Source organism: Caretta caretta, chromosome 3 (assembly GCF_965140235.1).
Source record: "Caretta caretta isolate rCarCar2 chromosome 3, rCarCar1.hap1, whole genome shotgun sequence".
NCBI classification, from domain to species: Eukaryota; Metazoa; Chordata; order Testudines; family Cheloniidae; genus Caretta; species Caretta caretta.
Genome location: NC_134208.1, coordinates 54,154,514 through 54,169,322, shown reverse-complemented (window position 1 = coordinate 54,169,322; position 14,809 = coordinate 54,154,514).

Here is a 14,809-nt window from a genome sequence, read left to right as displayed (position 1 = left end):
AATACTGCTCTGGGTGGCAACTGTGCACCTGTTAATTCCAGTGTCTGCCTGAACATGTCCGTTGTTGCCTGAGGCATGAGCTCACTTACCTTGAAAGCACCAAAGAAGGCCACACTGAATGTTGCCTTAAATAAAATGGCCTCCATGCCCAAACTGCATAACCTGGGCAGAGTATTCAATAATCTTGTAAGAATTTCTATGGTTATGGCGTGCCTGACATCCATCCTGTTCCCATCACCTCTTGACCTGCCCTACAAGGGCTTCCGTACTATGAAATCTCTTCAACATCTGGGAAACTTGCTAGCTTATGCCAAAAGACTAGCCAGCTAGTCAACCTGATATAGTGAAGGCAAATAACACATGATGCACCTCTGACACCATTTTTCTTACCACCAGATGGGCCACAGATGCTGGACCCAATTTCCCCATTTCCATGAACTCAGTAAAGCAGGCTCTATAGTTTGTACATCCTCAAGACAATTGTGTTCTTGACTAGTTATATGGCTGTGAGAAGTCAGGATTCCCCAGCTAGGTGGGGAATCACGTGTGGGTGGCAAATGGGGCAAGCTCCTGGAATCAGCCGTCCTGAAATCAAGACAGAGAGTTGGCCATTCCATTGCCTATAGCTGCAACATGTACTGCACAGAAAAGAATGTTAAACAACAGACAGTGCAATATGAAAGTCCTCCCTAGCTTCATTACCTGAACAGACTTAGCCACCTGTTTAATCACTATATGAACAATAGTCTTGTTGTCATACCAGAAACCAACCTTTTTAGTCCTGAATGTGTCTCCCCACATAGTCACTGCCACCAATATTGAAAAAAACAAGGTAATGTCTCTTGTGTAAGCGGGGGAATAGTCCCGCTATTGTGGGGAACTTTCCTGGCTTCTGCACTACCCCGGTGAAGTGGGCTAGCGAAAGAATCTGAGTTCTCGCTCCCACTTCCTTTACCCAGTGGCCTCCCTGTCCTTGAGGACTCCCCTTCCACTCTCCTGTCTGGCAGAGTCCTCGTAACCCCAACAATGCTGGACTCAGGATTCCTGGGGGGCTCGACCACCAACCCTGCTGTGATGACCTAGGACAGGGGCTAGGGTGTCCCCACTCCGGGGTACTCTCTCTGCACTGGGCACTTCTCTGACCCACTGACCATTACATACAATTTAAAGCAAATGCAAGTTATTTAATCAACAATTAATTTTAAAAAGAATAAGGAAAAATGGGAACGGTTAAAGGAAACACATCACCCCGCTCTGTGGCAGGGAACATCACAAACAGTGTCTCTGGAATGTCAGGCCAGTTCACAAGTCTGAAGACTTCACAGTTGTAAGTCCCAGGCCTTCTTCTCAGGCCCTGGCTGTGCTGCAGGGATGCTCTGGGTTGGACACTTGCTCAGGCTCAAAGTGGTAGGACCCTTCTTCCCAGTGTCGCCCCCACCCTGTCGGGGTTACGATCCAAGCCTGGCCTGCCGAGCCTCTTGGCTGAGGTGTCTCCCTGTACTGGGCCTGTGGCCCAGGGTCCCCCTTGGTCTCCCCAGCTGCTCATCACACCCAGTTCCAGACTGCTCCAGCCCCAGCTCCACCACTCTGTCTCAGCACTGCTGCTGCTGCTGCTCTGCCTCCAGTTCCTTGGGCTGCTTCTTTGCCCCCTCTGCCTCCTGTTGCTACAGCTCTGCTCCCAGGACAGGTCTGCTCTGCAAACTGCTTCTGTGACTCTGCTCCCAGCACTGACCTGCTTCGTGGGCTGCTTTTCTGGCCCCTCTGGCTCTGGTTGCTGCAGCTCTCCTCCCAGGGGCAAGTCTGCTCTCTCTGGGCTGTGCCTCTGGCTTTGGGGCTGCAGCTCTGCTCCCAGGACGGGGTCTGCTCTCTGGGCTGCTTTTCTTGTCCCTCTGGATCTGGCACAGCTCTGCTACCCAGCTCAACTTGGGCCCCTGCTTTCTCCTTAGCTCGGCCCCACTCTGTCTGACCTAGGCAATTCCAGCTCACACAGAGGACGGGACCTCGCTGGCCTCCTGACTCCCTGATTAGCCTGCCCGCCCTGTAATTCAGGCTGACTTGGAGCATTGGCCTCTCCCCATTGTTCCTGGGGCTGTCAGCCTCAGGGTCCTGATTCCCCATCGATCCTTCCCCCTTTTTAGTACTGGGAGCTAGCAACTAAAACACCCCCACTGAATGTTAGTAAGGGGGCAAGCGTCCCCTTACATTGGAATACCCTGAGCTACCCAGTCCTCTTGCTACCTCTGAGCAAACCACTCTCCTTGATAGTACATCCAAAGACCTACTCACCATGATGGATTGAATTGCACTTGAAACTTTCTCTGCAGCATCCACTCCGATCACCAAATTGAAATCTCATTAAATTGCTCAAGAAATGTTTCCAATGCCTCAAAATCTTCCTTAATTTCCCTGGTCACTGTAATGATGCGGTTTTTGCACTCCAAAGGTGGCTGCCACCAAATGGTCTTCATCTGTTCCAAAGTTCTGTTCCCATCTAGAATCTCTCTGCTCATGGTGTGACACTCCTAGGCCCACAGTGGCCTGGCAAAGCTGTGTAAAGGAATCCTTGCCTATCTCAGAGTTGGCCATTCCTAATGTGGCCGGCCTGAGGCTCTTCAGGGCATGAGAGGGGACACTGCCTCTACAGCTCCTGGCTGCTGCTGTACCCCTCCTTCCTCCAGCAGTGCCAACACCCCTGTAGCTGCAGAAATAAGGGCTGCTGCAAAGCTAGCAGTCACAGCTGCCCGCTTCCCCAAGATCCCTTGTGCTCTCTCTCTGGTAGGTTCAGACACACACACCCCCTACACACACACCATAGCAAAGAATTTGTTTGATGAAAAATTTGTTTTTCTATATTTTGCATTTAAAGGATCTAGAAAGGGAGAGGATTGTGCTGAAAGATATGTTTACATAGAATATTTTTTAAATCCTTTTCTGCATTTAAAACAAACAAACAAAAAAAAACCTAACTTTTTTTCCACTGTGGGATTTGGTTTCTCTCCACTGTTCAGGATCTGATGCAAGCTCAGATCCTGGAAACGGAAATTATTCTTCCATTTGACATATATGATGAGATTTAGCTGGACCCTCAAAAATAGCACCTGTACTTTTGTGCCCACCCAATGAACTGTGGAAAGAAATAGGAGCATCTGTGTTTCTACTTACCAAATCTGAACCTTTAATTAGGTACTTATAGAAGCACAAAATCTCAGATTTGTGTCTGCATTTCCTCCTACACAGGGGAAATGGAATTAATAAGGGAATTATGTACCTTGAAGAAGTCAAACCTCAGACTCTTCAAAGGCTTGAGGAGCTGGAAAGGTAGAAGACAGGACTGAAAAAGATTGGTGTAAGCTTCTGTTTTCAGCATCTATAGGATTACTGTGGTTTATATGATTACTTCCCTACCCTTCATGAGACTTATTTCCTCCCCTTTCCAATACTGAAAGTTTTAAAAAACATCACTGCAAACTAGTAACAGATCATCTCCTCATGCTCACCTACACAATTTTATTTTCACACCCTTGAATCACCTTCAGTGATTTCTTTTCCCTTTGTCTTGACTGCTTAATAACATCTTCATCTGCATGAGATTGTGATTTAAGTAACAATTCTATTCAAGTGAAATGGGGATCAGTGTTCTTATTAAAGAGTTCTGAAGGGGGACTGGGTGTCTTATACATTTTATAATGTGATACAGAGATAGCCCTCTAACTCTTAGTTGCCACTTCAAATCCTTCTTATTTTGGTACTAATTTATTTTACTATGATTTTTAAATTACTTATCCAGTGCTCTGAATGAGAATATATTAAAACAAATCTTATAAATAAACCAGTAGTAAATCATGAACTATCCTCACGCCAACACTTGACAAGGAGTACTAAATATAATTCCCCTTCAACACACCTATACTCCCCTAAACAACACCCTTCTCAACTAGCCTTGGACTTCTGCAGCTTGGCAAAAGGTCACCAGATTCAGGCTTTTTCAGACCAAGAGAAGACTCAAGTTCTAAAGTAGAGTGCCTTTCTTGAAAAAATGCTTTGCCTGATAGTCCTTCATGGTAAAACTAAGAATCTGTTAGCTCATATCACTTCTCTGAACTCAGCCACATAGAATCAAATGAGGAGAGGAGGAATTTCACCATTTATTAACATATGGATATTTGATTGTGTGATAGTATCAGTCAGTTTCCTGTGAACAGATGATCTCGCCACAAAAGCCACATATGCTTATATGCTCTATGCTTCTTCCAAGAATTTACAAACATGAATTAACCCTCTGAGTTAGGTCAACATGCATGATTGTCTCCCCTTTTTTCTCCAGGGAAACAGAAAAGTTAAGGCCCACATTTTCAAAAGTGAGTTCTAATTTTGGGTGAGACTATTGTATGTCCAACTTGAGACAGGAGCAAGACAGATGCACATTGCAGGGCAGTGTGGATGTCAAGAGTGTCCCAAGAGTTGAAAGTAAAAGGGCAGAGAGATAAGGACCTGGATGAGGGTTTCTCTGTCTGGACAGATCTTAGGAATGTTGAGAAATGAACACTATTTTTACTTTAAATAGATTTACAGATGCATTTTCAACTTTCACTCCAAGTTTCCTCCAACTCAGATTAGAAATGGCCAAGATATTAATCACAAGATAAATATTTATAAAATAATAGACAACTCAACTTCAACTATAGCAGTGTTCACACTGCCTCTAAACGTCAACTATTATTCTCACTTGGTATTAAATAACATACTTTCCATTTTGTATATGGGCTTACAGAGCATGATAAGCATACTTTTTCAAAAAAAAAAGGAAAAGTAGAAGAAATAGGAAATACATTGAGGGCTAAAGTGTGGTAGTGAAGTTTTAGGACCTGATCTTGCAAGTTGTTCCACAAGACCAGACTACTGCACCTGTGCAGAAGTCAGGTGCTCTGCCTGGGTGTAAGAGACCCTCAGTGCAGAACAACTTGCAGAATGAAGGCCAGAATTATCAGATGAAACTAGTTGTAGTATTTATAAAATTAAAATCCAGCTAACCACAGAAAAACAAGGTCAAGGACACAATAGAAATTCATTTGATAAAGTTAAGGTAATGGAAAGCCTGGATAGTTAAGAAGGGAGTTTGAGATCATGAGTGAACTAAACTGGAGGAGGAAAGGGAGAAAAATCTTAACGCATTACATTGCAAGAAGATGAATGCTGCCAGTTATGAAGTCAAGTGGGATAAGTACTACTTGCAGCACCAAATAACTAGACCAAAGAAGCTATTTATTTATTTTATTTTATAAGAAAATATCTGAGCCAGATACCTTCCACCAAACTCTTAACATCTTAGGTGATATAACTGACTGAATTATTTGTTGCAAATATATTATCAGACAGATTTACACTTTTCATCTGTTAGAACCATGCATGAACCATTTCTGATTTCTTGATTTGTTTATTTATATATATTCAGTGAATACTTTGAGAATAAATTTCAGCCCATTGGTTGTTTGTGAACCAATTGCTTTCACTGTTCATTATTTGCTGTGTGTGACTAATTGCCTAACTCTCACAGTATTGTTTCTGCTCCGTGACTGGATGATGGAAGTTTTAAACAGAAGAGTAACAGGAGTGGACTTTAAGGAAAGAAATTATGTGGAGCCAGAAAGGGAGGACATTACTATCCCTTCTTACTATGAAGAACATGTAAGAAGGGGTAGAGTGGAATAGTTTTTAAAATGCAAACCTAGAATAATAAGTATACCTACCATCACTTCAGTCTCTGTGTTTTATCCCTTTCTTCCCATATGGATTATAAAACCCATTGTTTCAGGGACTTTCTTCCTATGTGTTTGTATAGCACCTAGAACCACAGGACTCCAAAACAATTTGGAATATTTCGGCACTATGTAATATAAATATTAAATAACAACAATAATAAATGTTTTTAACTTATCTGCAATCACTACAACTTTGAATACAATTTATCACAGCAGTTTTAAGAAAAAATGTTCAAAAAGTTTAATTAGAGTCTCTGCAATTAGAACATTTATTCACACGTACAATCCTATTGACTGATATCCAGACTGCATTTTCCCTTTCTTAGTTCACAGTCTCCTAAACTCTTTCCTTGGTGATAACACTTGTATTCTTACAGACTGTTATGGCATTTGCTCATTGCTTGGAACACAGGAAATTCCATACCAGATTAATGCAAGATACATCTTGCTCAGTTTCTTTTTCCTGTCAGTAGCCAATTGTCAAGGTTCCTTCCCCACTCTGAACTCTAGGGTACAGATGTGGGGACCTGCATGAAAGACCCCCTAAGCTTATTCTTACCAGCTTAGGTTAAAAACTTCCCCAAGGTACAAACTTTGGCTTGTCCTTGAACCGTATGCTGCCACCACCAAGCGTGTTAAACAAAGAATAGGGAAAGAGCCCACTTGGAGATATCTTCATAGAATCATAGAATATCACGGTTGGAAGGGACCTCAGGAGGTCATCTAGTCCAACCCCCTGCTCAAAGCAGGACCAATCCCCAACTAAATCATCCCAGCCAGGGCTTTGTCAAGCCTGATCTTAAACATATCTAAGGAAGGAGATTCCACCACCTCCCTAGGTAAGGCATTCCAGTGTTTCACCACCCTCCTAGTGAAAATGTTTTTCCTAATATCCAACCTAAATCTCCCCCACTGCAACTTGATACCATTACTCCTTGTTCTGTCATCAGTTACCACTGAGAACAGTCTAGATCCATCCTCTTTGGAACCCCCTTTCAGGTAGTTGAAAGCAGATATCAAATCCCCCTCATTCTTCTCTTCTGCAGACTAAACAATCCCAGTTCCCTCAGCCCCTCCTCATAAGTCATGTGTTCCAGTCCCCTAATCATTTTTGTTGCCCTCCGCTGGACTCTTTCCAATTTTTCCACATCCTTCTTGTAGTGTGGGGCCCAAAACTGGACACAGTACTCCAGATGAGGCCTCACCAATGTCGAATAGAGTGGAACGATCACGTCCGTCAATCTGCTGGCAATGCCCCTACTTACACATCCCAAAATGCCATTGGCCTTCTTAGCAACAAGGACACACTGTTGACTCATATCCAGCTTATCGTCCACTGTAACCCCTAGGTCCTTTTCTGCAGAACTGCTGCCTAGCCATTCGGTCCCTAGTCTGTAGCGGTGCCTGGGATTTTTCTGTCCTAAGTGCAGCACTCTGCACTTGTCCTTGTTGAACCTCATCATATTTCTTTTGGCCCAATCCTCTAATTTGTCTTCTCCCCAAGATATCCCCCCAAACCCTAAATCCCCTTTCCTGGGGAAGGCTTGATAAAAATCCTCACCAATTTGTACAGGTGAACACAGACCCAAACCCTTGCACCTTAAGAAAAATGAAAAATCAATCAGATTCTTAAAAGAAGAATTTTAATTAAAGAAAAGGTAAAAGAATCACCTCTGTAAAATCAGGATGGTAAATAACTTACAGGGTAATCAGATTCAAAACATAGAGAATCCCTCTAAGCAAACCTTAAGTTACAAAAAGACACAAAAACAGGAATATACATTCCATCCAGCACAGCTATTTTACCAGCCATTAAACAAAAGAAAATATAACACATTTCTAGCTAGATTACTTACTAACAGAAGTTCTGAGACTGCATTCCTGACCTGTTCCTGGCAAAAGCATCACACAGACAAACAGTCCCTTTGTTTCTCCTGCCCCCTCCCGATTTGAAAGTATCTTGTCTCCTCATTGGTCATTTTGGTCAGGTGCCAGTGAGGTTATCTTAGCTTCTTAACCCTTTACAGGTGAAAGGGTTTTGCCTCTGGCCAGGAGGGGTTTTATAGCACTGTATACAGAAAGGTGGTTACCCTTCCCTTTATTTTTATGACACCAATACAAAATACAAGTCCCCTGGAACAGACCATTGTGAGATAAACTGTCCAGAAAGGAAATTTCTTCTTAACCCTCATTGGAGGCTGTCCTATGTCTTGAATCAGGAGCATTTATAGCCTTTCCAAACTTTTGTTTTTATTATTTAATAATCCCTCTTAATGGATTTCTTTGTAGGTATTCTCATTATCCATATAAATATCTAGTCCTTTTTTTTTGAATCCTCTTAAGCTCCTTGCCTCAATTGTATATGTGGCAATGTGTCCCACAAGCTAATTACGCATTGTGTAAATAGGTGTTTCTGTTTATCAGTTTTGTATTTGCGACTAAGCTATGCATTCTGTTAGTAAAGTTATGCATATTTAGCTCTTTTTGACGTTTCTTCTTAAATGATTTTCTGCAGCAATCTAAACATGATAGTTGCACTTCTCTGACCCCACCCCCTCAATTTGTCCCTTTCTCCTCTTTCCCTGCCAATCTGATATTGAGATGCTGAGAAATGAATATAGTGTTCTACGTGTAGTCTTAACAGAGTCTTACAGTATATGTCTACACTGAGGCTGAGATGTGTGATTCCCAGTGTGGGTAGACAAACTCGCACTACCTCTGCTTGAGCTAGGAAACTAAAAATAGCAGTGTGGATGCTGTGGCACAAGTGATGGCTCAAGCTAGCCTCCTGAGTCCAAACTCACTGGACCCCATGGGCCTGAGTTCAGTTTTAGTGTGCTTGTTCGAGCAGAGCTAGCATAAGTCTGCCTACCCATGGTGGGAATCATGGCTGAAAGGTAAACATACCCATAGTATGTAAACATACCCAACACTACAGAAAGAGGGATTCTAGATGGACTCCTCCTGAAGGTCGAAACAGCAGACTGGACTTCTACATAGAGTGCTTCCGCCGACGTGCACGGGCTGAAATTGTGGAAAAGCAGCATCACTTGCCCCATAACCTCAGCCATGCGGAACGCAATGCCATCCACAGCCTCAGAAACAACTCTGACATCATAATCAAAAAGGCTGACAAAGGAGGTGCTGTTGTCATCATGAATAGGTCGGAATATGAACAAGAGGCTGCTCGGCAGCTCTCCAACACGAGTTTCTACAAGCCATTACCCTATGATCCCACTGAGAGTTACCAAAAGCAACTACAGCATTTGCTCAAGAAACTTCCTGAAAAAGCACAAGATCAAATCCGCACAGACACACCCCTGGAACCCCGACCTGGGATATTCTATCTACTACCCAAGATCCATAAACCTGGAAATCCTGGGCGCCCCATCATCTCAGGCATTGGCACCCTGACAGCAGGATTGTCTGGCTATGTAGACTCCCTCCTCAGGCCCTACGCTACCAGCACTCCCAGCTACCTTCGAGACACCACTGACTTCCTGAGGAAACTTCAATCCATCGGTGATCTTCCTGATAACACCATCCTGGCTACTATGGATGTAGAAGCCCTCTACACCAACATTCCACACAAAGATGGACTACAAGCCGTCAAGAACACTATCCCCGATAATGTCACGGCTAACCTGGTGGCTGAACTTTGTGACTTTGTCCTTACCCATAACTATTTCACATTTGGGGACAATGTATACCTTCAGATCAGCGGCACTGCTATGGGTACCCGCATGGCCCCACAGTATGCCAACATTTTTATGGCTGATTTAGAACAACGCTTCCTCAGCTCTCGTCCCCTAAAGCCCCTACTCTACTTGCGCTATATTGATGACATCTTCATCATCTGGACCCATGGAAAAGAAGCCCTTGAGGAATTCCACCATGATTTCAACAATTTCCATCCCACCACCAACCTCAGCCTGGTCCAGTCCACACAAGAGATCCACTTCCTGGACACTACAGTGCTAATAAACAATGGCCACATAAACACCACCCTATACCGGAAACCTACTGACCGCTATTCCTACCTGCATGCCTCCAGCTTTCACCCTGACCACACCACACGATCCATCGTCTACAGCCAAGCTCTGCGATACAACCGCATTTGCTCCAACCCCTCAGACAGAGACAAACACCTACAAGATCTCTGTCAAGCTTTCTTACAACTACAATACCCACCTGCAGAAGTAAAGAAACAGATTGATAGAGCCAGAAGAGTTCCCAGAAGTTACCTACTACAGGACAGGCCTAACAAAGAAAATAACAGAACGCCACTAGCCGTCACCTTCAGCCCCCAACTAAAACCCCTCCAACGCATTATTAAGGATCTACAACCCATCCTAAAGGATGACCCAACACTCTCACAAGTCTTGGGAGACAGGCCAGTCCTTGCCTACAGACAGCCCCGCAACCTGAAGCAAATACTCACCAACAACCACATACCACACAACAGAACCACTAACCCAGGAACTTATCCTTGCAACAAAGCCCGTTGCCAATTGTGCCCACATATCTATTCAGGGGACACCATCACAGGGCCTAATAACATCAGCCACACTATCAGAGGCTCGTTCACCTGCACATCCACCAATGTGATATATGCCATCATGTGCCAGCAATGCCCCTCTGCCATGTACATTGGTCAAACTGGACAGTCTCTACGTAAAAGAATAAATGGACACAAATCAGATGTCAAGAATTATAACATTCATAAACCAGTCGGAGAACACTTCAATCTCTCTGGTCACGCAATCACAGACATGAAGGTCGCTATCTTAAAACAAAAAAACTTCAAATCCAGACTCCAGCGAGAAACTGCTGAATTGGAATTCATTTGCAAATTGGATACTATTAATTTAGGCTTAAATAGAGACTGGGAGTGGCTAAGTCATTATGCAAGGTAGCCTGTTTCCTCTTGTTTTTTCCTACCCCCCCCCCCCGATGTTCTGGTTTAACTTGGATTTAAACCTGGAGAATGGTCAGTTTAGATGAGCTATTACCAGCAGAAGAGTGAGTTTGTGTGTGTATGGGGGTGGGGGGGATGTGAGAAAACCTTGATCTATGCAGGAAATAGCCCGACTTGATTATGTAAAGAGTTGTCACTTTGGATGGGCTAGCACCAGCAGGAGAGTGAATTTGTGTGGGGGGGGTGGAGGGTGAGAAAACCTGGATTTGTGCTGGAAATGGCCCACCTGTTGATCACTTTAGATAAGCTATTACCAGCAGGACAGTGGGGTGGGAGGAGGTATTGTTTCATGATTTCTGTGTGTATATAAAGTCTGCTGCAGTTTCCACGGTAAACATCTGATGAAGTGAGCTGTAGCTCACGAAAGCTCATGCTCAAATAAATTGGTTAGTCTCTAAGGTGCCACAAGTACTCCTTTTCTTTTTGCGAATACAGACTAACACGGCTGTTCCTCTGATACCCATAGATAGTGACAAATGCCTCTCTGATCATTTACTTCATGTTTCTGCATATGATATCCAAAATTGCATTGGCCTTTCCCCCTCTGTGTTATCTCCTTTAGAACTAAGCATAAAATGGTTTTCATATCATAGGAAAAAATTTTAGATTAAAAAAAAAATCCTGCACCAATTGAGACAAAAAGGTTACATTTCAAACAAAATTGTAAACCCACAGCCTGAAAGAATTTTTGGCTTGGGTCAATCAAAACATTTTGTTTTGATTTTTACATTTAATTTTTTTTTACTATTATTAGCTTAATTTTCTAAACAAAATTTCATTCTAAACTGTAAAAATGGAATTTTTCATATTGAAAAAGAGTGGGACATTTCACCAATTTCAAAACATTTTTCCATAAAAATTTCAAAACAAGAACTTCATCAAAACTGACCCTATCCTGTGAACTGTTTTGATTTTTATGAACTCTCGTTTTCCAATGACAAATGAGTTTATTTGAAAAGGTCTTGACTAGCCCTATTACTTTTCAAAGGCATATTTAATTGTTGTCCCACTTTTCAACTCTACTGTTTTCCAGTTGGTTCCCTCTGACAGACTATCTGTTTTGGATTGCTCTTCTCTGGATGAAACTTCAGTATTTTCAAGTTAAAATTCTCTTTAAAAAAAAACAAAAACAAAACAAAACACTCTGTATTCCTATCCGCTTTAGTTTCATTTGTATTATGACTCAGTTCTCAGAGGTGCTCACTATACCGTCCAATTGCAAATTTCATTAATGCACTCTTTACTTGCACTTTCAGATGTTTAATGAAGTTGTTAAATAAGACCAGACCCAACACTGACCTCTGTGGCAATACATGACACTTCCCCTTAACTTGATACATTGTTGTTCAACATTATACTTTGTTTGCAGTCCCTCAGCCAATTTAATTCAATGAGTGTTCATATCCAATTCAATTTGAATTAATTATGTAAGATTTCATGAGACACTTTATCAAATTCTCTATTAAGACCAAATGTATCACATCCACTGTATTTCCTTCATCTTCTAATTATCTAATTCCATACACACAAAACCATTTTTTTCTGCTATGACATGGTCTTCATAAACACATGCTGCTTGTTCTTCATGGTTCCATTACCATGCTTGCACCAAATTCATATTACTTCATGTGGCCCTAAATCTTTAGTATTTATTTTTTCCTTAACAGTGGCTGTATTATTTTATTAGAAAAAATATGAAGAAAAAGTTAGACTTATAATAGAACAATTGCTAAGATAATTTTATTTGTTTGTAAAAATCTACATCACATTTTGGTTTTAGGGAGAAAGTACAGTATTGTGGTTAAAGCAAAAGACTGGGATTAAGGAGATGCAAATTCAGTTCTGGCTTTACCACAGACAACATTCTGTGGTAAAACTGGGATAACACCTATCTGCTTCTCATAGCAGTTCAGAGTCTAAATTTATTGACCAGACCCACATCTGTTGTAAATCAGCATCCAGGCCCTGTTTAGCAAATTACTTAAATACATAAGTAGTTCCACTGATGCCAATGTGACTTCTGGCAACAAACTTGTGAATCTGTCTAAATTGTGTTTATTGCAATGTTGTAGCCATGTTGGTACCAGGATATTACAGAGACAAGGTGTGTGAGTAATGTTTTTTATTGGATCACCTTCTGCTGGTGAAAGAGGTACACTTAGGGTATGTCTTCACCACCCACCAGATCGGCGGGCAGCAATTGATCCAGCGGGGATCGATTTATCGTATCTAGTCTAGATGCAATAAATCGACCTCTGAGCGCTCTCCCGTCGACTCCTGTACTCCACTGCCGTGAAAGGTGCAGGCAGAGTTGACGGGGGTGTGGCAGCAGTCAACTCACCGTAGTGCAGACACCACAGTAAGTCAATCTAAGTACATCAACTTCAGCTACGTTATTCACATAACTGAAGTTGCGTAACTTAGATTGATCCCCCGCCAGTGTAGACGAGGGCTTAGTGTTTTTCCTAGATCTGAAGAAAAACTCTGCATACGCCCAAAATCTTGTCTTTTCCAACAACAGAAGTTGGTCCAGTAAAAGATATCTCACCCACCTTGTCTCTGTAATATCCTGGGACCAACACAATACTGCAAACATAAATAGTGTTTGTCACAATTTGCACCAAAGCAAATTTCCAAAACCTCATGCCACTAACACACACTATTATTTTTTAAAGAGAAAAATCTACAAAGATGTATGGCCTGCTACTGTATTTATGCTCTAAATTAACATTTATTTAGAACAGTTTATAATTTTCTTAAATACTGAGAGTTGCATTCTGAGATTCCTACTATAAAATCATAGGAATGCCATAGTGGACCAGACCACAAATCAAATTAATCCTTTTTTTGTCTGTGATAGTGGCAGCTGCTTCAGAGGAAGGTTCAAGAAACTCTGTAATTGGTTAACATGGAATAACGTGTGCTCAGGGAAAATTTCTTTCTAACCTCAAATCATTAGAGGTTGTCTTGTGCCGTGAAGCAAATAAGTTTATATTCCTTTCCAAACTTCTTTTTAAAGTTATTATAATAATTCTGGGCATTCTAACTACCTTTATAAATATCTATCAGCTTTTTGAGTCCCTGGCCTCAGTGATAGATAACTTGTTGCAATGATTTGTACAGGTTAAATTGTGCAGTGTGTGAAAAGCATTTCCTTGAACAGATTTTCATTGGATACCTTTCACTTTCATTGAATGTCTACTTGATTTTAGATTATCACAGTCCCTGTCCCAAAGAGCTTACACTCTAAATAGACAAGACAAATATTAGGAGAGGGTTCACACACAAGCAGAGTGAACAATGTAATGGCAGCTAATAGCATATTAGTTCCACAATTTTCCCCCCAGCTAAATGGACAGGAAAGGGAAGGGAAGAGGCTAGGACGACAGGGCCGGGAAAAGAGGGACAGGCGTGGAGTTTACCTGAAGTGAAGAGACTGTAAGGGACTGGGAAGGAGAGGCTTGCTGCAATCAGTACAGCCAATCAGTACAGGGTAAAGAAAGTCTAGTCAAAACTGTAGAAAGTTCTCCGAATGTCCAGGGTACAAAGGTTCCTGCTTTGGGTGCTTCTTCCCCTATCAGCTAGCATTTTTGGCTGGCTCCTTTTTTGGGGGAGATGGGGGAGGGCAAGAAGAAGAAAAGGGAGGTATCACTTGAGTCCTTGTGCCCCCAGAATTTCGAGGTGGGGGCCATCTCCCCTCACCTACCTTCTCTATAACCATTCATTATTTTAGACATTCTTGCCATGTTCCTTCGTATTAATTTCCTCTTTCAGGTAACCTATTCCAATCTTTTCATTCTCTCTCCATGCCCACAATTGTTCTTGCCATCCATCTCTGAAGCATTCATAGAGTCAGTCTAAATATGGTAGATAGTCAAATGGGCTTTATTTGATTTCTCTTATCCAGATGATTGAAGAAAATAAATGGATAATTATTACAAAAATGTTAGAGCTACAGGAGAGAACATTACAATTTTAGGTTCTAGTCATGCAAAGGTTCAAGTCCACACCTAACTTTATGCACATTGAGCACATTTAAACATAAGTAAAATTTTGCTGGATTTGGGCCTTA